Source organism: Hypanus sabinus, unplaced genomic scaffold (genome assembly GCF_030144855.1).
Source record: "Hypanus sabinus isolate sHypSab1 unplaced genomic scaffold, sHypSab1.hap1 scaffold_1147, whole genome shotgun sequence".
NCBI classification, from domain to species: domain Eukaryota; kingdom Metazoa; phylum Chordata; class Chondrichthyes; order Myliobatiformes; family Dasyatidae; genus Hypanus; species Hypanus sabinus.
The window spans coordinates 22,863-45,072 of NW_026779205.1; the positions used below are offsets into that span (position 1 = coordinate 22,863).

Genomic DNA, 22,210 nt, shown 5'->3' on the forward strand with positions numbered 1-22,210 from the left:
TGAGTTATAAGTGTTACGCCAGCCTCCAATGGAGAAAGGCGCCTGATTTGCACAATGCTCACTGCTGCTCCTCTATTAGCCATCTGGACTTCTTGAGAATGTTGCTGCCGTATATGGAACGGCTGTCCGGGAGTAACTTCCACTGCCCATATACGGTTTAGACCCCGGGGGGGACCTTCCGTTGCTCATATATGGGCCCATATCCGTCCAACCATATACGGGCCCGTACATCGGTAGACCGGGGTGACAGACCCGTATATGGTTGGCGGAATACGGGCCCGTCACGCCGGAGCGCCACCCGGTGGCCGGTCTATCCATATACGGACCGTCACGCCGGAGCGGCACCCTGTGGGCGGTCTATCCATATACGGGCCCGACACCCCGGTCTATCCATATACGGAACGTCACGCCGGAGCGCCACCCTGAGTCCGGTCTATCCATATACGGGCCCGTCACAATGGTCTACCGATATACGGTCCCGTCACGCCGGAGCGCCGCCCCGTGCCGGTCTATCCATGTACGGGCCCGTCACCCCGGTCTACCGATATACGGGCCCGCATATGGTTGGCAGGATACGGGGCCGTCAAGCCGGTGCGCCACCCCGTGACCGGTAGATCCATATACGGGCCCGTCACCCCGGTCTACCGATATACGGGCCCGTATCCTGCCTCCCGTATACGGGGCCCGTCACGCCGGAGCGCCACCCCGTGGCCGGTCTATCCATATACGGGCCCGTCACCCCGGTCTCCCAATATACGGGCCCGTATCCTGTCTCCCGTATACGGGACCGTCACGCTGGAGCGCGACCCCGTGGCCGGTCTATCCATATACGGGCCCGTCACACCGGTCGACCGATATACGGGCCCATATCCTGCCTCCTGTATACGGGCCCGTATATCGGTCGACCGGTGTGACGGTCCCGTATATGGATAGACCGGCCAAGGTGTGGCGCTCCGTCGTGACGGGCCCGTATACGGGAGGCAGGATACAGACCCGTATACTGACTCCCGTATACGGGCACGTAACCCCCGTCTACCGATATACGGGCCTGTCACCCTGGTGTACCGTTATGCGGGCCCGCATCCTGCCTCCCGTATACGGGCCCGTCCCGCCGGAGCGCCATCCCGTGGCCGGTCTAACCATATACGGGCCCGTCACCCCGGTCTACCGTTATACGGGCCCGTATCCTGTCTCCCGTATACGGGCACGTCATAGATTCTACTGTCCTCAGTCAGTACGTATCTGTCCTTCACATGCAGTACTTTTCCGAGGTGAGCAATCCAAAATGGTAATCCAGTCACTGTTATAAACAAATCCATAGATATATCGATGACATCGAGCTCTAGTCATTATTGAAAATGCTCCCGAATGTCTTTCGTTGGCAGTGCGCTCTGGTATACAGGACCACGCTTTTTCCCGTTCCTCCAAATGTAGTCTTTGCTCCTGGTCAGTGGGTAGTTAAGGCAATTCTCCATCTCGATATACGTGGTAGCAGATGTAGCCTGTACGTACAATCTCCGGGAGCCATAGCACAATCCATATAGTAGCCAGAAGAATGGCACAAAAGACTCTGATCTAAGACACCGACGTGACTAGCAATGGTACGATCAGGGGCGCACAGAGTAGATTCCACACGAACGCCAGTGAAAGAAGGCCTGCGAGCTCGAGACAGTAAACTACTAGTAATTTTAGTAAACGAAATTTTATCTCTGATAAAGCTATGCCAGACGCTGGCAAGCTGTGAAACCTCTTTTTGGAGACAGGATTTTACATTATGTTTCTTAAGTTTGCTCACGCTAGCTACGATGTATTTGATGTATAGTAGAAATGCAAGAACCGATGTCGATATAGCGATTTACGAATGAACCAGTCAATTGTCAGCAATCATTGAAGAAGTGAAGAAAACCTCTAAACTGATAAGATGAGGAACTGTATAATACTTGTAATGTAAATTACATGTAATAAACTATGCGGCGAGTAAATGTAAGAAACATATAAATATTGTATTGTATCTCTGGATGTGTATTGATGAATATACTGATATATTCTATTAACAAAAAAGATATATTTTATACAATTATTATTGCTTCTATAATTCATTATATTATAAATCACCCCTTAATGGATCCACACCACCCCCTTAATATATCCACACCATCCCCTTAATGGATCCACAGACATGGATTGCGCATGTGTAAGAGAGTATACCAGTCGCCCCCCTTAATAGAACAGTCCCAGATCTCTCAAGCAGAATTATTCTAAAATGAAGCAAGCATCTCAAAATTAACGAGCCTTACATTCGTGCGCCTTTACTGCGCATGTACCAGTTTATTAACAATAATTGAGTAATCTTGTATTGATGTCTTAGTTGCTAATGTCCCTAACGACAGGAATGACTGACACAGCATACCCCAATCAAATATAACATGGGGTGGAGTGATAAGTGTTATGCCAGCCTCCAATGGAGAAAGACGCCTGATTTCCACAATGCTCACTGCTGCTCCTCTATTAGCCATCTGGACTTCTTGAGAATGTTGCTGCCGTATATGGAACGGCTGTCCGGGAGAACCTTCCACTGCCCATATACGGTTTAGAACCCGGAGGGGGTCTTTCCGTTACTCATATATGGGCCCATATCCCGCCAACCACATACGGGCCCATATATCGGTAGACCGGGGTGACGGTCTACTGTATCGCCACCCCGTGGCCGGTCTATCCATACACGGGCTCGTCACGCCGGTCTACCGATATACGGGCCCGTATCCTGCCTCCCGAATACGGGCCCGTCACGCCGGAGCGCCACCCCGTGGCGGGTCTATCCATATACGGGCCCGTCACCCCGTTTAACGGATATACGGGCCCGTATCCTGCCTCCCGTATACGTGCCCGTCACGCCGGAGCGCCACCCCGTGGCCTGTCTATCCATATACGGGCCCGTCACCCCGGTCTACCGATATACGGGCCCGGATCCTGTCTCCCGTATACGGGCACGTAACCCCCGTCTACCGATATACGGGCCCGTCACCCTGGTCTACCGATATACGGGCCCGCATACTGCCTCCCGTATACGGGCCTGACACGCCGGAGCGCCACCCCGTGGCCGGTCTATCCGTATAAGAGCTCGTCACCCCGGTCTACCGATATACGGGCCCGTATCCTACATCCCGTAGACGGGCCCGTCATAGACTCTACTGTCTTCAGTAAGTACGTATCTGTCCTTCACGTGCAGTTCTTTTCCGAGGTGAGCAATCCAAAATGGTAATCCAGTCACTGATATAAACAGATCCATAGATATATTGATGACATCGAGCTCTAGTCATTATTGAAAATGCTCCCGAATGTCTTTAGTTGTTAGTGCGCTTTGGTATACAGGACCACGCTTTTTCCCGTTCCTCCAAATGTAGTCTTTGCTCCTGGACAGGGGGTAGTTCAGGCAATTCTCCACCTCGATATACGTGGTAGCAGATGTAGCCTGTACGTACAATCTCCGGGAGCCATAGCACAATCCATATTGTAGCCAGAAGAATGGCACACAAGACTCTGATCTACAAGGACACCGACGTGACTAGCAATGGTACGATCAGGGGCGCACAGAGTAGATTCCACACAAACGCCAGTGAAAGAAGGCCTGCGAGCTCGAGACAGTAAACTACTAGTAATTTTAGTAAACAAAATTTTATCTCTGATAAAGCTCTGCCAGACGCTGGCAAGCTGTGCAACCTCTTTTTGGAGACAGGATTTTACATTATGTTTCTTAGGTTTGCTCACGCTAGCTACGAGGTTTTTGATGTATAGTAGAAATTCAAGAACCGATGTCGATATAGCGATTTACGAATGGACCAGTCAATTGTCAGCAGTCATTGAAGAAGTGAAGAAAACCTCTAAACTGATAAGATGAGGAACTGTATAATACTTGTAATATAAATTACATGTAATAAACTATGCAGCGAGTAAATGTAAGAAACATATAAATATTGCATTATATCTCTGGATGTATATTGATGAATATACTGATATATTCTATTAATAAAAAAGATGTATTTTATACAATTATTATTGCTTCTATAATTCATTATATTATAAATCACCCCTGAATGGATCCGCACCAACCCCTTAACGGATCCACACCACCCCTTTAATGGATCCACACCGCCCCCTTAATGGATACACACCATCCCCTTAATGGATCCACAGACATGGATGGCGCATGTGTAAGAGAGTATACCCGTCGACCCCTTAATAGAACAGTCACAGATCTCTCAAGCAGAATTATTCTAAAATGAAGCAAGCATCTCAAAATTAACGAGCCTTAGATTCGTGTGCCTTTACTGCGCGTGTACCAGTTTATTAACCATAATTGAGTAATCTTGTATTGATGACTTAGTTGCTAATGTCCCTAACGACAGGAATGACTGACACAGCATACCCCAATCAAATATAACATGGGGTTGAGTTATAAGTGTTAAGCCAGCCTCCAATGGAGGAAGGCGCCTGATTTGCACAATGCTCACTGCTGCTCCTCTATTAGCCATCTGGACTTCTTGAGAATGTTGCTGCCGTATATGGAACGGCTGTCCTGGAGTACCTTCCACTGCCCATATACGGTTTAGACCCCGGAGGGGGACTTTCCGTTACTCATATATGGGCCCATATCCCGCCAACCACATACTGGCCCATATATCGGTAGACCGGGGTGACGGGCCCGTTTATGGCTGGCGGAATACGGGCCCGTCACGCCGGAGAGCCACCAGGGGGCCGCTCTATCCATATACGTGCCCGTCACCCCGTTTAACCGATATACGGGCCCGTATCCTGCCTCCCGTATACGGGTCCGTCACGCCGGAGCGCCACCCCGTGGCCGGTCTATCCATATACGGGCCCGTCACCCCGTTTAACCGATATACGGGCCCGTATCCTGCCTCCCAAATACGTGCCCGTCACGCTGGAGCGCCAACCCGTGGCCTGTCTATCCATATACTGGCCCGTCACCCTGGTCTACCGATATACGGGCCCGCATACTGCCTCCCGTATACGGGCCCGTCACGCCGGAGCGCCATTCCGTGGCCGGTTTATCCATATACGGGCCCGTATCCTGTCTCCCGATATACGGGCCCGTATCCTGTCTCCCATATATGGGCCCGTCACACTTGAGCGCCACCTCGTGGCCGGTCTAACCATATACGGGCCCGTCACACCGGTCTACCGATATCCGGGCCCATATCCTGTCTCCCGTATACGGGCCCGTCACGCTGTAGCGCCACCCCGTGGCCGGTCTATCCGGATACGAGCTCGTCACCCCGGACTACCGATATACGGGCGCGCATACTGCCTCCCGTATACTGGCCCGTCACGCCGGAGCGCCATTCCGTGGCCGGTCTATCCATATACGGGCCCGTATCCTGTCTCCCGATATACGGGCCCGTATCCTGTCTCCCGTATACGGGCCCGTCATAGATTCTACTGTCTTCAGGCAGTACGTATCTGTCCTTCACGTGCAGTTCTTTTCCGAGGTGAGCAATCCACAATGGTAATCCAGTCACTGTTATAAACTGATCTATAGATATATTGATGACATCGAGCTCTGGTCATTATTGAAAATGCTCCCGAATGTCTTTAGTTGCTAGTGCGCTCTGGTATACAGGACCACGCTTTTTCCCGTTCCTCCAAATGTAGTCTTTGCTCCTGGACAGTGGGTAGGTCAGGCAATTCTCCACCTCGATATACGTGGTAGCAGATGTAGCCTGTACGTACAATCTCCGGGAGCCATAGCACAATCCATATAGTAGCCAGAAGAATGGCACAAAAGACTCTGATCTACAAGGACACCGAGGTGACTAGCAATTTTACGATCAGGGGCGCACAGAGGAGATTCCACACGAACGCCAGTGAAAGAAGGCCTGCGAGCTCGAGACAGTAAACTACTAGTAATTTTAGTAAACGAAATTTTATCTCTGATAAAGCTATGCCAGACGCTGGCAAGCTGTGCAACCTCTTTTTGGAGACAGGATTTTACATTATGTTTCTTAGGTTTGCTCACGCTAGCTACGAGGTTTTTGATGTATAGTAGAAATTCAAGAACCGATGTCGATATAGCGATTTACGAATGGACCAGTCAATTGTCAGCAGTCATTGAAGAAGTGTAGAAAACCTCTAAACTGATAAGATTTGGAACTGTATAATACTTGTAATTTAAATTACATGTAATAAACTATGCGGCGAGTAAATGTAAGAAACATATAAATATTGCATTATATCTCTGGATGTATATTGATGAATATACTGATATATTCTATTAATAAAAAAAGATATATTTTATACAATTATTATTGCTTCTATAATTCATTATATTATAAATCACCCCTGAATGGATCCACACCACCCCCTTAACGGATCCACACCACCCCTTTAATGGATCCACACCGCCCCCTTAATGGATACACACCATCCCCTTAATGGATCCACAGACATGGATGGCGCATGTGTAAGAGAGTATACCCGTCGACCCCTTAATAGAACAGTCACAGATCTCTCAAGCAGAATTATTCTAAAATGAAGCAAGCATCTCAAAATTAACGAGCCTTAGATTCGTGTGCCTTTACTGCCCATGTACCAGTTTATTAGACATAATTGAGTAATCTTGCATTGATGACTTAGTTGCTAATGTCCCTAACGACAGGAATGACTGACACAGCATACCCCAATCACATATAACATGGGGTGGATTTATAAGTGGATTTATAAGTGTTACGCCAGCCTCCAATGGAGAAAGGCGCCTGATTTGCACAATGCTCACTGCTGCTCCTCTATTAGCCATCTGGACTTCTTGAGAATGTTGCTGCCGTATATGGAACGGCTGTCCGGGGGTACCTTCCACTGCCCATATACTGTTTAGACCCCGGAGGGGGACTTTCCGTTACTCATATATGGGCCCATATCCCGCCAACCACATACTGGCCCATATATCGGTAGACCGGGGAGACGGGCCCGTTTATGGCTGGCGGAATACGGGCCCGTCACGCCGGAGCGCCACCAGGGGGCCGCTCTATCCATATGCGTGCCCGTCACCCTGGTCTACCGATATACTGGCCCGCATACTGCTTCCCGTATACGGGCCCGTCACGCCGGAGAGCCACCAGGGGGCCGCTCTATCCATATACGTTCCCGTCACCCCGTTTAACCGATATACGGGCCCGTATCCTGCCTCCCGTATACGGGTCCGTCACGCCGGAGCGCCACCCCGTGGCCGGTCTATCCATATACGGGCCCGTCACCCCGTTTAACCGATATACGGGCCCGTATCCTGCCTCCCAAATACGAGCCCGTCACGCCGGAGCGCCAACCCGTGGCCTGTCTATCCATATACTGGCCCGTCACCCCGGTCTACCGATATACGGGCCCGTATCCTGACTTCTGTATACGGGCACGTAACCCCCGTCTACCGATATACTGGCCTGTCACCCTGGTCTGCCGATATACGGGCCCGCATACTGCCTCCCGTATACGGGCCCGACACGCCGGAGCGCCATTCCGTGGCCGGTTTATCCATATACGGGCCCGTATCCTGTCTCCCGATATACGGGCCCGTATCCTGTCTCCCATATATGGGCCCGTCACGCTGGAGCGGCACCTCGTGGCCGGTCTAACCATATACGGGCCCGTCACACCGGTCTACCGATATGCGGGCCCATATCCTGTCTCCCGATATACGGGCCCGTATCCTGTCTCCCGTATACGGGCCCGTCACGCTGTAGCGCCATTCCGTGGCCGGTCTATCCATATACGGGCCCGTATCCTGTCTCCCGATATACGGGCCCGTATCCTGTCTCCCATATATGGGCCCGTCACGCTGGAGCGCCACCCCGTGGCCGGTCTATCCGTCACACCGGTCTACCGATATCCTGGCCCATATCCTGTCTCCCGATATACGGGCCCGTATCCTGTCTCGCGTATACGGGCCCGTCACAGATTCTACTGTCTTCAGTCAGTACGTATCTGTCCTTCACGTGCAGTTCTTTTCCGAGGTGAGCAATCCAAAATGGTAATCCAGTCACTGTTATAAACAGATCTGTAGATATATTGATGACATCGAGCTCTGGTCATTATAGAAAATGCTCCCGAATGTCTTTAGTTGCTAGTGCGCTCTGGTATACAGGACCACGCTTTTTCCCGTTCCTCCAAACGTAGTTTTGCTCCTGGACAGTGGGTAGGTCAGGCAATTCTCCATCTCGATATAGATGGTAGCAGATGTAGCCTGTACGTACAATCTCCGGGAGCCATAGAACAACCCATACAGTAGCCAGAGGAATGGCACAAAAGACTCTGATCTACAAGGACACCGACGTGACTAGCAATGGTACGATCAGGGGCGCAAAGAGGAGATTCGACACAAACGCGAGTGAAAGAAGGCCTGCGAGCTCGAGACAGTAAACTACTAGTAATTTTAGTAAACGAAATTTTATCTCCGATAAAGCTCTGCCAGACGCTGGCAAGCTGTGCAACCTATTTTTGGAGACAGGATTTTACATTATGTTTCTTAGGTTTGCTCACACTAGCTACGATGTATTTGATGTATAGTAGAAATGCAAGAACCGATGTCGGTATAGCGATTTACGAATGGACCAGTCAATTGTCAGCAGTCATTGAAGAAGTGAAGAACACCTCTAAACTGATAAGATGAGGAACTGCATAATACTTGTAATGTAAATTACATGTAATAAGCTATGCGTACAGTAAATGTAAGAAACATATAAATATTACATTATATCTCTGGATGTATATTCATGAATATGCTGATATATTCTATCAATAAAAAAGTTATATTTTATACAATTATTATTGCTTCTATAATTCATTATATTATAAATCACCCCTTAATGGATCCACACCACCCCCTTAACGGATTCACACCACCCCTTTAATAGATCCACACCATCCCCTTAATGGATCCACAGACATGGATGTCGCATGTGTAAGAGAGTATACCCGTCGCCCCCCTTAATAGAACAGTCCCAGATCTCTCAAGCAGAATTATTCTAAAATGAAGCAAGCATCTCAGAATTAACGAGCCTTAGATTCGTGTGCCTTTACTGCGCATGTACCAGTTTATTAACCATAATTGAGTAATCTTGTATTGATGACTTAGTTGCTAATGTCCCTATCGACAGGAGTGACTGACACAGCATACCCCAATCAAATATAACATGGGGTTGAGTTATAAGTGTTACGCCAGTCTCCAATGGAGAAAGGCGTCTGATTTGCACAATGCTCACGGCTGTTCCTCTATTAGCCATCTGGACTTCTTGAGAATGTTGCTGCCGTATATGTAACAGCTGTCCGGGGGTACCGTCCACAGCCCATATACGGTTTAGACCCGGAGGGGGACCTTCCGTTACTCATATATGGGCCCATATCCCGCCAACCATATACGGGCACGTATATCGGTAGACCGGAGTGACGGTCCCGTATATGGTTGGCGGAATACGGGCCCGTCACGCCGGAGAGCAACCCCTTGGCCGGTCTATCCATAAACGGGCCCGTCACTCCGTTCAACCGATATACGGGCCCGTCTCCTGCCTCCTTTATACGGGCCCGTCACGCCGGAGCGCCACCCCGTGTCCGGTCTATCCATATACGGGCCCGTCACACCAGTCGACCGATATACGGGCCCGTATCCTGCTCCCGTATACGGGCCCGTCAAGCCGGAGCGCCACCCCGTGGCAATTCTATCCATATACGGGCCCGTCACAACGGTCGACCGATATACGGGCCCGTATCCTGCTCCCGTATACGGGCCCGTCAAGCCGGAGCGCCACCCCGTGGCAATTCTATCCATATACGGGCCCGTCACAACGGTCTACCGATAAATGGGCCCGTATCCTGCCTCCCGATATACGGGCCCGTCACGCCGGAGCGCCATCCCGTGGCCTGTCTATCCATATACGGGCACGAAACCCCGGACTACCGATATACGGGCCCGTATCCTGCCTCCCGCACACGGGCCCGTCACGCCGGAGCGCCATCCCGTGGCCTGTCTATCCATATACGGGCCCGACACCCCGGTCGTCCGATATACGGGCCCGTATCCTGCTCCCGTATACGGGCCCGTCAAGCCGGAGCGCCACCCCGTGGCAATTCTATCCATATACGGGCTCGTCACAACGGTCTACCGATAAATGGGCCCGTATCCTGCCTCCCGATATACGGGCCCGTCACGCCGGAGCACCATCCCGTGGCCTGTCTATCCATATACGGGCACGAAACCCCGGACTACCGATATACGGGCCCGTATCCTGCCTCCCGTATACGGGCCCGTCACGCCGGAGCGCCATCGCGTGGCCTGTCTATCCATATACGGGCACGAAACTCCGGACTACCGATATACGGGCCCGTATCCTGTCTCGGACATACGGGCACGTAACCAACGTCTACCGATATACGGGCCCGTCACCCTGGTCTACCGATAAACGGGCCGGCATCCTGCCTCCCGTATACGGGCCCGTCACGCCGGTGCACCATCCCGTGGCCTGTCTATCCATATACGGGCCCGACACCCCGGTCGACCGATATACGGGCCCGTATCCTACCTCCCGTATATGGGCCCGTCATAGATTCTACTGTCTTCAGTCAGTACGAATCTGTCCTTCACGTGCAGTTCTTTTCCGAGCTGAGAAATCCAGTCACTGTTATAAACTGATCTATAGATATATTGATGACATCGAGCTCTGGTCATTATAGAAAATGCTCCCGAATGTCTTTAGTTGCTAGTGCGCTCTGGTATACAGGAACACGCTTTTTCCCGTTCCTCCAAATGTAGTCTTTGCTCCTGGACAGTGGGTAGGTCAGGCAATTCTCCTCCTCGATATACGTGGTAGCAGATGTAACCTGTACGTACAATCTCCGGGAGCCATAGCACAATCCATATAGTAGCCAGAAGAATGGCACAAAAGACTCTGATCTACAAGGACACCGACGTGACTAGCAATTTTACGATCAGGGGCGCACAGAGGAGATTCCACACGAACGCCAGTGAAAGAAGGCCTGCGAGACAGGATTTTACATTAAGTTTCTTAAGTTTGCTCACGCTAGTTACGATGTATTTGATGTATAGTAGAAATTCAAGAACCGATGTCGATATAGCGATTTACGAATGGACCAGTCAATTGTCAGCAGTCATTGAAGAAGTGAAGAAAACCTCTAAACTGATAAGATGAGGAACTGTATAATACTTGTAATGTAAATTACATGTAATAAGCTATGCGTACAGTAAATGTAAGAAACATATAAATATTAGATTATATCTCTGGATGTATATTGATGAATATACTGATATATTCTATTAATAAAAAAGATATATTTTATACAATTATTATTGCTTATATAATTCATTATATTATAAATCACCCCTTAATGGATCCACACCACCCCTTTAACGGATTCACACCACCCCTTTAATAGATCCACACCATCCCCTTAATGGATCCCAGATCTCTCAAGCAGAATTATTCTAAAATGAAGCAAGCATCTCAAAATTAACGAGCCTTAGATTCGTGTGCCTTTACTGCGCATGTACCAGTTTATTAACCATAATTGAGTAATCTTGCATTGATGACTTATTTGCTAATGTCCCTAACGACAGGAATGACTGACACAGCATACCCCAATCAAGTATAACATGAGGTTGAGTTATAAGTGTTACGCCAGCCTCCAATGGAGAAAGGCGCCTGATTTGCACAATGCTCACGGCTGCTCCTCTATTAGCCATCTGGACTTCTTGAGAATGTTGCTGCCGTATATGTAACAGCTGTCCGGGAGTAATTTCCACTGCCCATATACGGTTGAGACCCCGGCAACCATATACGGGCACGTCACGCCGGAGCGCCATTCCGTGGCCGGTCTATCCATATACGGGCCCGTCACTCAGGTCTACCGATATACGGGCCCGTCACGCCGGAGCGCCACCCCGTGGCCGGTCTATCCATATACGGGCCCGTCACACCGTTTAACCGATATACGGGCCCGTATCCTGCCTCCCGTATACGTGAACGTCACGCCGGAGCGCCACCCCGTGTCCGGTCTATCCATTTACGGGCCTGTCACCCCGGTCTACCGATATACGGGCCCGTATCCTGACTCCCGTATACGGGCACGTAACCCCCGTCTACCGATATACGGGCCCGTCACCCTGGTCTACCGATATACGGTCCCGCATACTGCCTCCCGCATACGGGCCCGTCACGCCGGAGCGCCATTCCGTGGCCGGTCTATCCATATACAGGCCCGTCACACCGGTCTACCGATATCCGGGCCCGTATCCTGTCTCCCGATATACGGGCCCGTATCCTGTCTCGCGTATACGGGCCCGTCATAGATTCTACTGTCTTCAGTCAGTACGTATCTGTCCTTCACGTGCAGTTCTTTTCCGAGGTGAGCAATCCAAAATAGTAATCCAGTCAGTGTTATAAACAGATCTATAGATATATTGATTACATCGAGCTCATGTCATTATAGAAAATGCTCCCGAATGTCTTTAGTTGCTAGTGCGCTCTGGTATACAGGACCACGCTTTTTCCCGTTCCTCCAAATGTAGTCTTTGCTCCTGGACAGTGGGTAGTTCAGGCAAATCTCCATCTCGATATACGTGGTAGCAGATGTAGCCTGTACGTACAATCTCCGGGAGCCATAGCACAATCCATATAGTAGCCAGAAGAATGGCACAAAAGACTCTGATCTACAAGGACACCGACGTGACTAGCAATGGTACGATCAGGGGCGCACAGAGGAGATGCCACACGAACGCCAGTGAAAGAAGGCCTGCGAGCTCGAGACAGTGAACTACCAAGGAGACCATCGTCAATAGTATAATAGGCGATAGCAGTTTGTTCGTTGTGTGGTGTATATATAGCCAGATGGACGCGCCGCCTCCTGGTGATTAGTATCGTCTTCAAATTGGCGCTTCGTCAATTTGGCTTTGCGGCTGTCCGATGAGGCTCGCGACGACCATTATTGAATCGCGGATGGAAAGCTCCATCAAGAGCTGACAAGTGAATTGTAAAACATGAGGCATGAAGCCATGGTAGAGCGACAAATGGCTGATATCTGATTGACGAGTGAAATGTAAAACACAAGTCATAAATGCGTGTTAGATGGACAAACGTTTGATATCTGGTTGACAGGTGAAATGTCACAGTTCATATTGCAATCACGGTTCATATTGGACCGAAGTTTTATCTGTCACCTAATTGATAAGTAAAGTGTAAAGTACAAAATGTAAATAACGGTGCGTAAACTATATGATGTATTTAATAAAATAATTATATTTTAAATTGTAAAAAAAAATTGTGATTGTTTTTACATTACAAAATAATTTATCTCTGATACCGACAATACTAACGTTTAGGTTTTAGTCATCTTTGTTTCAACAATTATTGGTGATTGCGATCTTCTTTACAAACGCTGACAATACTGGTGTCTCTTTGTTCAACAACTACTGGTGGTTGAGATTGCCTTGGTTCTTTGTACAAACATTTTTGGTCAGTTAAAATACTGAATGTTCTGTGTCTACTCGTCGGCTTCCGGTTCTCCTTCGTCCCCATCATCTTCGTCGTGGCCTTGTCTGTCGTCGCTAAATGGTATACTACCGGTTGAAATGTATGCGCAGAAGGCCGTGTCCTCCCCACAGTTGACCGAATTGATAAAACCGTTTATTTCATTCAAAAGTACGCGACTTTTCTTCTGTTCCGCGGATACCAATTTGTACATGGCAAATCTCCCTGGCCCTAAGCTTAAATTCATGGAAGGTAGACAGGTATGTTTCACAGTAAATTCATTAAACGTTAGGCTGATATTCTTATTTTGGGAGCTTTTGGAAACGATGGCCATGACAATCAGTCTCCGCTTATGATTGGGACCTGTACATTCTGACATGGCTTGGATGTCGCTTTGTTGGAAAGCTCTATTCTTCAAGCCAAGTGCGTACATTTGGAACGCTGTCATTACGTCCCTTTCCTTTGAGAGATAACGTATTATCGTCTGTGGATTTACTATATCGCGGATCCCCTTTGATGGAAAGTTGAAGCCGTAGATCCTAATATCGTTAGGATCGTATCTCCTTGGGGTATGCCTTGGAGTCCAGCCCATTCCTCTTTGCATTCTTTTATTCGGAATATTACTGCGCCGAATGTCCAGTGATGCTCTGCTACCGGGGCATACTTTTATTTCTACCATTGTTTTCGTCATTCCGTTTAGGGCAGGGAAGTCGGTGCCTGAGATACCTGTGAGTTGGTATTTTAGAAGTAGTTCTTTTCCCTTGTTTACTGCATATTCGTGACCAGGTGCTATTCTGTGTTTCTGCTTGCGGCGATTCGCATCTCTGATCGGTGAACGGTCGCGGTGAGCTGGTCTTGCGGCCCCGTCTGTATCGTCGCCGGTTCCGCCTCTGCGCCATTTACTAGTGAAGTGGCTAAATTTCTCATGTGCCCGCTGTTTCCTGCGCCGTCTGCGTTCTGTTTCGGGATCCCCCTGATGCTGATCTGTCTCCTCTTGGCCCTCTTGCTCTTCTTGTTCCATGTCCCCATGATCTTCCTCTTCACCTCCGTTGTCTCCATCATTGTCGTCATCGCTACTGGTATCGGAAGGTGGTGTGATCTTCTCGGTTGCTCCTAATGGATGACTTGTTGCCCCCGCGGGGCCTAGCTCGTCCAGTTCCTTCTTGATGATAGTTCGTACGGGTGTTGAGTGTGATGGTCCAGCTACGGCCTCTGTCTCTTCCGCTGAAGAATCGGACTCGATCAGAATTGGTTGCTCCGTTACCTGTTGCTGTTGTTCGATCGTGTTGCGTCGGCTTTCAAGGAGCTTGCGCTGCAACCAATGAGCCATGTCTTTACCTATGAGGAATTTAGAGTCCTCAATGTCATTGTCAGTCATTACTCCGAGGAAAGATTCATTGTTGTGTAGTTGATAGTGATGTTTTTGTGCGTGTTTAGTTAGTCTATATTTCCCGAGGGCGTCTTCGTTGGAGTGCACTGTGTCACCCTCTGGGACTGTCACAATTTCCACATCCTCCGAAGGTCCGGCCTGTGCTGACGTGGATGGGGCTTGGTCGGTCGATTGCCGAATTTTAAATCCTATTGGTGGCGATTCATGGCTCATACTTGTCAAGGCTGGAGCTGGAAATGTGGTATTTTCTGGTGGCTTTAGTAGGATTTGTTTCATTTTTCTGTAGTGGGCCCGTTGTATAACTTTTGTCCCTTCGATCAACTCCCTTCAAATTAATCAGCCTTTCTGTTAGGTCTTGGACCGTTTCTCGTGTCGATAACTTCCAGGCCGCCAGTTTTATGCTGTTTTTCACAAACTACAGGCCGTTATCGACTGTTATTGTAGTTCTCCTATTAAACCTATCTGTCATGATTAAATTGGGATTGATATCTATTCCACACCCTTTATAGTGAGTGTCTCTTGCTGAAGAAAAAGATCCATCGCTGTCGCTGCTGGGCTCGTGTAGTTCAATACCTTCTGGTAGTCCTGGAGATTCAGCCATTGTAGGATTGGGGGTCTGACCTCTCCGTGCCCTGGATTTCCGTATTATGAGTGGCGCGGGGACGTGTTCTGGATTTAATACCGGCCCGTATTCTGTACTGCTTGTTGTTTGCCTGTCACGGTGACATCACAATCGCAATTTTCCGGACCCTCCTTCTCTGTTTGTGTCCTTTCTTTCCTTCTTCCGCGTTCCCGTTGCTTCCTTTCAGACGTCCGTTCCCTTCTTTCTCTCTCTGTACGTTTCCTTTCCTTTTTTTCTTCTTTTCTTCCGCCTTTCAGTGTCCTCGTTGTCATCTGTGTTGTCGAATTCCTTGCTTGTTCCCGCCGTTTCTGCTCTCTTCTCCTCTGTGTGTCTTTCCATTTCTTGCCCACCCTCCTTTCCCGTGGGTCCTTCCTCTTCTCTTCCCCTCTCCTTTTCTGTGGGTCCTTCCTCGTCCCGTTGCCCTTCCCCTTCTGTGGGGTCTTCCTCTTCCTCCCAAGGAGGTACCGCTCCCGTTCCCCACTTCGCTACAGGTTCGTACCCCGCTGGCGGCTTTTCCCTTCTCCCGGGGGGTGGTCTCCGCCTCCGTCCTCCTCCCTCGATGGTGGTTCTCTCGTTCCGCCCTCCCCCTCTCCTGGGGGTTCGGCTTCTCCTCCATCGTCACCCTCCTCCACCGGGGGTTGGTCTCCCCCTCCGTCGTCCTACTCCCCCTCCCCCGGGGGTTGGTCTCCCCCTCCGTCATCCTCCTTCCCCTCCCCCTCCCACACTGGCTGCTCTCCCCTTCCATCCTCCGCTTCGCCCGGTGGCGACTCACCCCTTCCGTACTCCCCCTCCGCTGGTGGCGGGTCCCCGCCTCCGTCATCCTCCTCTCTCTTCCCCTCCCCCGGTGATGGGTCTCTGCTTCCGCCCTCCCCCTCCTCCGGTGGTGGTTCTCTCTTTCGTCCTCTCCTTCCCTCGGGGGTGTTTCGCTTTCTTTTGAGTGTCCCCGCTCCCCTTCTCCCGGTGTACACCCTTCCCTTTCCTGTCCCCCTTCACTCGGTGGTCCCTCTCCTTGCATCTCTCTCTCTTCCTCGGGTAGCGGCTCTTTCGTCCCGGGTTGGTGCTCTGTTGTGTCTGTTAATCTGACCTTTTTCCCCTTTCTTCCTTTTTTCCGTTTTTGCCTGCTTCTGTTGGGGCCTTTCGTTTACGACGCCGTATCGTTTTAAATTGTGGCGGTTCTTCATCTGAATTATCTGTGTCGATCTGGTGTTAGCGGTGGAGTTGGTGCTTTGCCTTAAAAGAAATGCGTTTCAGTCTTGGTGATAGCGGAGGCCTATCGCCTGAACGCAGTCGGGCTCTCGGGGGAGGTGATGGGCCTGTTCCTGGCATTTTAACACCTGTGTAAGAGAAATATATTAGATTATACGGTCAACAAACTCCGACTTGTACAGATCTTAAAATGGTAATAAACCCTGTAACTATATCTCGAGATAAAGACACCCTGAGACAGTACCCCGAGATATAGAGACCCGAGATAGGGACTCCTGAGACAGTCCTCCCAAATATACAGACCGGAGATAATACTCCCAAATATAAAACCCTGAGATATGTTTCTAGAATCTATTGTTTATTGAGTGGTATGACAGTAAGTTATTTGAAATACAGGACAATTACATCTATCGATGTTATATACGGCTACAGTTATCACTTAGAGTAGTATACAGTCGAGAACGTTCAATAAATAGGTCTATGGACATTTTTACTTATAACTATTAGCGGGTACATTGTGTTAATAAATACGACTGATACAGTTCATATACCAAGCTGAATTGTTGTTGTGTACAACCGGCACGGTACCGTGTCTTTATAAATTAGTCTATATACTTTATCTACACAGTAATAGCTTATCAACGAGAGCCGATCTATTGAACAATTACTTATTGAGCAATGCCGCTTCTAGGTGAATCCGGTATAAGCACGCGTACAGACCCGATAGAGATGTTTCGGGGTGGTTGAAAATGTCACACAGTAAACGGCGGGCGCAGGTCAAGTGATACATAGCTGACTTATGGAGGAGACAAAAACCGAATTTGCTGTTAATTCTGATGCAATTGACGAATTGCTGACTGGGGGTATTGTGTCCCGGTCGTGATAGAAAGTCCGCTGCTAGTAAGGTGCCCCATCGTGGGTCCGACTCGTCCCAAAACACGAGTGTGGCTTTCTGCCTCTTTGTTGCTGTTGGTCGGGTGAGGTAACGACGCACGAGTGCTTTTTTGTAGCAATCTAGTATGGCGTTCCCGTGGTAGTCCAACAGGTTGACCTCGCCGGTAGGCCGCTAACGATGTCTGTACATTCCCCTTATCCATCAGCGATGTGATAGTTTTCCTTAACCCCTTGGCTAATTCCTGTAGTATCCCGGTAGTATCGTTTAATAGATTCCGAATGTCTTGGTCGACGACCCGTCTACTGAAATGCATCCGTCTGGTACAGTATCGAGATGATGTGTTGGGGTCTGTTGTCTGTCCACGGGCAGGGTAATATGGCCACTACAGCCTGTGCAGGTGCATGGACGTCTGCGGAGGAAGAGTGGGTGCATAATGGCCCAGTGGATAGCGTGTATGGTCTGGGCGTTGGGGATGCCATTCCCGTCGTCCGAGGGGTGTTCCGCTGGGGGGAGGGTCCGTAGAGGGGGGATGCACGAACTTTCCGCGCAACCGGAACTATAAGGTGTTTCTGGGCAGTTAATCGTTGCCAGTATATAGTTAGATTGCTGTATACAATGCATTGCCATTAGTATTTACATCATATTTGTTACAGAGAGATATCGTTAGTTACACAAACCCCCCGTTGGTGAGGCAGGTAAACATCTTCTTCATGGTATCTTATATAAGAAGCATTAGATGCGGTGGTATGACAGTGGTTTCTTCGTCTTGCAAAAAATTAAAAAAACGACCTGTTGGTAAAGAGGGTGTGTTCTCTATTTCTTCGTAAGGACACTCCGTGTCCTATCCCTATCGCTGTTCCCAGTATTATCACAAATTTCAAATGACCGAGGCGACCAGTTTCACACGGCACTTCGGTTGCAATCATGCTTGTATTCCGCAGATTAATATTAAAATGACTTGATACTGTGATTAAACTATTAAACGAATTTAATAGTTATCATGACGCTGAACTTGGAACTATTAGGAACGCTAATAACAGCTGCTCCTGCGGGTGGGCTTATTGTTTATACAGCTCTTATGAAGCAGATCATTGCGAATGTGCACGCGACCGCCATTGCACAAAGTATCATTGCCAGAAAGCGAAGTGTTGCTGTTATTACAAATGAAAGGAAGAAGAGCTTGCAGCTGCTAGCTCCTATTACATTTCAAAAGCCCAACGAATTCAGGATCGTTTATCAATCTTTGATATTTACGTAGCGTCATAATATGACTGTAAAAGAATTGACGTATTCTGAAAATCAGTCTCCGCACGTATACGGGAAAGCACATTGATATGGCAGGGGTTCCAACCGATCTAAATGGGCGCGTAATCAATGACTCCCTTCACGATGTGCCTTGAATGGTTTTAATAGATTCACTGATGCAGAATAGACGACTGAATGAAAACGATGTTGTACCGGCGCGCCGGGAACGGATACCCGAACAGAAACACAGCTGAATATACATTTATTCTCTTGACCCGTAATGAATTCTATTCCAACATGTGTTCGATATCTACATCTGATGAAATGTTTCGTCAAACGTTGGAACACACGACTAACTCGTTCGAAGGCAAACAATTGCTAATTCATTACATATTTCAGCTCTTTCAGACACGGACCCCGACCCCTCTGCGGCAATCGGGCTCAGTGGAGATCTAATACATGTAACGAAAGATATCATTACAGTTTGGTACCCTAATATCTTTCGCGAATTCATTTCGTGGTTCATACTGATGCAGATGGTTCCATACGCCTACGTGACACTCACTGATGTGGGGAAATATATCAATTGTCCCGACCATCTATCTGCTTCCACCTGTTCCTTTTAGACAATGGCTGATGCTGTGCGATTCCTGGAATTCCAACAATAAACAGAGCTGAATACATGGGTACCGCAGCGAATGAACAGGACTGAAAGGTCAGTGACCGGATACATAGATATGCCCACCCCGAATAGTAATTAACATCGTAATGATCCCGCAACTCCTGGTGTGTTATCATTGTGCAATAATGCATACCTAGCAGAATAGCCAGACGTGGTGTCCTCTGAAATTTACCCGGGCGCCCCACATCGGGGGTAGTATACCTTCTAGTACACCATCACAGTTGTTGGGATTGTTTTCCCCCGCAGCGGCAATTCGGTGGAATTGGGCAAACTGAGCTGGGGTGCTGGCCTTCAATAGGATAGCCGCGGTCATAACGACAGCTTTAATGTTGTCAGCCACGATGAGTGCGCCGTTAAGAGTCATTACTATGTCATTCCGCACCCAGATAAGACACGTGAATCTGGGATACCGAAACTCATTAATATTTCCATCCAGATTGTAATTATAGGTTGTTCTCTGTACCTGCTGAGCGGCCGATTCAACGTAACAGGCGGCCCTGTCATTACCCGTTAGATTACCCGTACTCAATGCAAATACTCTTATTCCAAAAACGGATGAAAATACAAGTGACATATAATTAACATAGAAAACATCATGTGCTGGCACAGCCCTTTCAATGTCTAACGGTATCATGGTGCATGGTGGGGCCACGTTAGAAGATGTCACGAATGAGAATTCGTCATGACCGTTGAAGATCAATCTGTGCGCCAAGCGCACGTAATATTTTGCTGCATGGATGATATTTATCTCCTGTTTCATAAATGCTACAGTTTGATCTTACAGAGGCGCTGGTTGATTATTGTCGGGAGCCGCTCTATTATTTGCATCACGATTCAGGTATAGCTCAAAAATGTGGCAAAGCTGTACCTGTAGATACGGGTCGCCGAAGGCGAAGTGGTATCCGTTATTTAGATTCATTTGATTGATCAGAATAGTGATGAGTTCCGGCAGTGCCCAGGCCGGTATATCATTATTGAACATTCTCATCTTAAGTCGACATGCTAACCGTATGTGTTCAATGTTATTATCATCCATGCATTGCAACATAAACAGAAACGGATCAGCATCTGATGGCGTAGATGTATTCTCCACCATCGCTACAATACCTGCCAGTACGGCCGTTTGCTCAATGACAGGTGATGACATAGCTGTTGCGTTCCGTAACAGTACTCTAGGTACCGTTTGGAACCCGTTTTCGCCCCGTCGCTTCATTATGCATCGCAGTGAAAATTCCAGCTCACACTCTCGTCGGCGCATTTATCTTGAGGGTTATCAAGCAGATATAGGTCATAGCACCTATGTTCATCTAATAAATCCAGGATTTATTTGAATAGAAAAAAAATAGATCGTTGGTCGCATTCACCACGGGTTCCAGTGAGGCCAATGCATCGGTAATACTCTTATTGCTTTGATCCAGCATCGCTAGAGATGCGAAAATTGTGCTCAGCTGCTGCTGTGTTTGCTCCTGACTTTCAGCTAGTATTTCGAACAGCCTATTGGTTATATGTATTGTTGTATCTTTGTTCTGACCGCCAGACCTCCAAAGATCTAATAGAGCTTTAGCTGTCGATTGGGTTCGTCCACCCCCAGTTACATACCGGCTGTATTATCCGCGAGACCATCAGTCTTTACGCATTAAGGATGGTTTTAATCTGGACCCAACCAGTGCTAGATCTAAGATGTCAACTTGTCCGTCTAATTCATCGGGCTAAAGCGCAACATCAACTACAATCTATTTCCCGTGATCTGACAGAACAGGATGATGGTTGTGAATTAGCACATTGACATGATATTGGGATGGATGTCATGATATTCGAGAGGGCCGCCTATTGCCGCGACGGCAGAGCCCCACGGACGGTATTAAACTATCGAAGAGCGTCCAATACTTTTCGGTATAGAACTACGTTTGCTATATCTGAAATTTGCCTTTTACGTAGATGTAATCATAATAATATAGTAAAGGTATTATATTTTACTTTCAAATGCCTGACGCGTTATAGATGGTGTTCTACATTAATCTTAAAGCGTGATCGACCACTCAGAAGATCTACTGATTACGCTTATATTCGCACCGTACTTTTACACTTACTTAGAGGCTGTCAATATTTGACCAGGCTGAATGTAGTAAATACGTCCATCAGTCTTCGCAGTGTTGGACATGACACCACTCAGGAATTTATGTGCTGCGTGATTTCAAATACTATCAAATTTCTGAACATCTATTTGAGAGGCGTGGTAGACCTTTGGACCAACTAGCGCCTGAGCGACAAAGGGAAGGCGTCTCTGTAGTCGGCCCACTATTAGATCTCTATGGTGTGGCAACCGGTCTCATCTGGCTAGTGTCTGGACGACCACTTAACGATCAGTTATGTCAGCTAGCTATGAGCATGAACACACCGTGTGTGACCCAGCGGGGCGCCGCTTACAGACGTTTGCTCATCAGATGCAGACGGAGTGGGCTTATGGAGTATTAGATTTATTCTTTCTCACCAGGGACACGTCTATGATGTTATTACTAACCGGTGACGCTGGGACCGGGAAGTCCTACTCTATCCGTCTTCTTGTTTCGCTAATGCACGATGTTGGATTGCATGATTGTACAACTCTAACTACAACTACCAGGGC

At 48.5% G+C, this 22,210-nt stretch overlaps 1 long non-coding RNA gene across 6 annotated transcripts in view; it reads right to left on the reverse strand.

The window, feature by feature from the left end:
* Positions 1–16,410: 16,410 nt before the first annotated feature.
* Positions 16,411–22,210, reverse strand: part of LOC132386411 (uncharacterized) — a 29,783-nt gene continuing 23,983 nt past the window's right edge. For all 6 annotated transcript variants that reach the window (XR_009509524.1, XR_009509525.1, XR_009509528.1 and 3 more), the window contains one exon: positions 16,411–16,890. This is a non-coding gene — a long non-coding RNA (uncharacterized LOC132386411). The remainder of the gene's footprint in view (positions 16,891–22,210) is intronic.